Genomic DNA, 3,664 nt, shown 5'->3' on the forward strand with positions numbered 1-3,664 from the left:
AGAAAATATTTGACAAGTATTCTCCCTAAGTGTCGAAGTCATGAAAAAGAAGGAAAGACTGAAAAACTGTCACAGACCAAAGACCAAGGAAATATAACAATGAAATGCAATGTGGTATCCTAGACTGGATCCTAGAACATTAACAGACCATTAATGGAAACTCATGAAATCCAAATAAAGCCTTTAGTTAATGGTATTGCATCAATGTCAGTATCTTAGTTTTGACATATTCCCCAAGGTTGTGTAAGATGATAGCATTAAAGTGGGTGATAGTCTTTGGACTCTCTTTGCAACATTTCTCTAAGTTTAAAATTATTCCAAAATAAAACTGTCATTTAAAAAAGCAGATGGAAGCATAAACCTCTTTATTAAAGATATGATTCAACAGCAATGGCCAATACTATCTAACTAAGCCAGCAAATGTTGGAGAAAGGGTATTAAATATAATATTTTAAATTTGCCAAATATAATTAATATATAGTGTGTTGAAAGGTATTAAGGCAAACAGATGTGGAAAACTCAGTGGGAATAATTCTTATTACACTAAGAGTACATTATATACCCACTTATTCTGGAATCACATATGCAAATACAATATATATTTCATTACTGTGATGAAGCATATGCATACATCATTTCAGAGGCTGCTTATATACGTTTAATTCTATTGTCTTGTTCATTTAACTCATTCAAATTTTAAAGGGTTTCCTGTTTTTCAGTGAATATATGTGGGTACCCATACACATATCAGAATATTGGCTTATATTCTATACAATATTTCACATTATATCTGATATTAAACCCGTGATGATATATTATTTCTTTGTAACATATTTTTCCATGTTAAGATTCTGCTAAATGGATTCTCTGATGTATAATTTTTTGAAATCTTGTCAAACACTAAAACATACTCAAACTGTCCACAAAGTTTTAATCATAGACCAATAATTTGATGTACAATTAGCTTTGGCTGCTTACAGAAGGGCTTTTTTTTCACATTTGTTGCATTATTATAATTCTTTGATGCTCAGTGTTGTATCTCATCAGTTTTTTGACATACAATGAGTTTGATTTATGGATTTGATTTTTGGGTTTTTAATATTTAAAATATTTAAAGACTTTTTCTCTCATGTGCTATCTGATGTGCCATGGAGTTTGCCTTCCAGCAAAAAAGACTTCTTACATTCATGATACTCATAGTCCTTCCTTCCTTTTTGAATTCTCTGGCATTTAGTAAGGACCAAATTGGGGCAGAAGGAGGTATCACATTTATCATATTGACAGGGCTTCTGCCCTGTGTGTGTTCTGCAATGTTCATTAAGATTTGTGACTGTAAGTTTTCCCACAGTCAGTACATTCACAGGATTTCTCTCCTGTGGGTGTTCTCTGATGTGCTTTGAGATTTGAATTGCTGCTGAAGGATTTCCCACATTCAGTACATTCATAGGGTTTCTCCCCAGTATGTGTTCTCTGCTGCTCAATGAGGGAAGACTTGTGGCCAAATGTTTTCCCACATTCTGTACATTCATAAGGTTTCTCCCGTGTGTTTTCTCTGATGTGCCGTGAGGTGTGAATTACCACTGAAGGTTTTCCCACATTGGATACATTGATAAGGTTTCTCCCCAGTGTGTATTCTCTGATGCAAAGTCAGTTTTGACTTTACACGGAAGGATTTCCCACATTCGGCTCATGCATAGGCTTTCTCCCCTGTGTGTGTTCTCTGATGTTCAGTGAGTGTTGACTTGCAGCTAAAGGTTATCCCACATTCGGTACACTGATAAGGTTTCTCTCCTGTATGTGTTCTCTGATGCACAGTAAGTTTTGATTTTACATAGAAGGTTTTACCACATTTAATACCCTCATGGGGTTTCTCCCTTGGGTGTATTCTCTCAAGCACAGTAAATGTTGACTTCACACAGAAAGTTTTCCCACATTCAGAACACTCATAGGGTTGTTCCCCTCTGTGTATTCTCTGATGCCTAGTGAGGCATGTCTTGTTGCAAAAGGCTTTGCCACACTGATTACATTCATAGGCTTTCTTTCCCGTGTGATTTCTCTGAACATGAATGAAGTGAGACTTCTTGTGTAAGGCCTTCCTACACTCAGTAAACTCATAAAGTTTCTCCACTGTGTCAATTCTCTCATATTTAAAATTTGAAATCTGAAGTGCTTGTTTACATTCATTATATTCATTGGGTCTCTTTCCTATATGAGCTCTCTGAGGTTCAGTGGGCTGTGATGTCTGGATTACAGCATTCACACTTTGAGGATACTCATGGAGTGTCTCCTTTGATTGATTTCTTTGATGTACAATAATGGTTGATGAGTAACCAAAGGCCTTCCCAAATGAATCATACTCAAAGGGCTTCTCTCCTGTATGTGCAGTCTGATTTAACATTTTTGAGACTGTGCAGGATTGCCCACATTCATTGCTTTCATAGGGCTTATTTTTTATATGAATTCTCTCACATATACTGACAAGTGACTTTTGGATCAAAGTGCTTTCATATTCATTACATTCAAAGGGATTTTTCCTAGCATGGGATCTCTTTTGGCTACCAGAGTCTCCCATGTACAAGTCTTTACCAGACTCATAAAATCCACAGCATAGCTCCAAAGTGTGAAGTTGAATAAGGGATCCATTATGACAGATACCCTTCCCATTTTGATTATATTCATTAATTTCAGCAGACATTTCTTCAAGCTTAGTATTGAAAAGTGACTTCCTACATATATTACATACATCAGTCATCTTTCTTACACAGTTTCTATTAGTAATCATTAATTCTGAAATATATTTCAAACTTTTCTCACATGAGTCACATTTATACTGTACTTTTCTTGAACCTACAGGATTCATAACCACATGAAATGCTTTTCCACGTGAAGTATTTTTCTCATTAACTAGTATTTTGTTTTTGATTAATGTAAGCTGCTTGGACTGTTGGTCTTGGATGTTCTGGCCTCTCTAGACTTTTTCTAGAAGAGAGGAAAATTAATCACATCTGATGAATCTTATATTGGTTATGAATTGGTTCTATAATTGTACTTAAATGTGGATAAGTTTTGGCTTTAGTCCTAGTCTTCCAGAAAGAAAATGCAAATTCCTCTTAATTGGTTGTCTTCTGTCTATCAATCAATCTATTTATCTATGAGAAAGAAGTTTTTGTAGTGCTAAAAAGGGGGAGAAAACAGGTAATAAATACAAGTACCTTTGGTATTCTCCAAATGAGACCTTTAATACTGGGTAAGAAATAAGTAGATAAAGTCGTGATCCTTGCATCAGGATCAAACTAATAGTTTTATTTTGAATGCCAAGATAGTCATTTTAGTCTGAGTTAATACTAAACCTATGCTAATCATGAATTCTCATTTTTTTCCCTTTCAATATTTTAACTTACCTTCTTTTGCAAAGAAATCTTGCTGCTGCAATAATCTTATTTCTCAACTCAGTTTTACATCTTGGTTCACACATCTCTGGGCTCTATTAATTTTAGGAGGGCAGAAAAAGTTTTCTTTCTCAACTGGCTCCTCCATCAATCAATTAGATAATCACTGAATAGTTCTGTTAGACATTAACATTAGGTAGAGAAAAAAGACACTCATCTAGCAGAATTACAAGCAAGGTGAGAAAAAGAAACCTCATGAATCAACATATGTAATT

The 3,664-nt window shown here is 34.8% G+C and overlaps 1 pseudogene; it reads right to left on the reverse strand.

Moving 5' to 3' along the window:
* Nucleotides 1–1,127: 1,127 nt before the first annotated feature.
* LOC123275832 (zinc finger protein 658B-like) lies at nucleotides 1,128–2,695 on the reverse strand (annotated as a pseudogene).
* Nucleotides 2,696–3,664: the final 969 nt, after the last annotated feature.

This window comes from Equus asinus, chromosome 2 (genome assembly GCF_041296235.1).
Source record: "Equus asinus isolate D_3611 breed Donkey chromosome 2, EquAss-T2T_v2, whole genome shotgun sequence".
Taxonomy (NCBI): domain Eukaryota; kingdom Metazoa; phylum Chordata; class Mammalia; order Perissodactyla; family Equidae; genus Equus; species Equus asinus.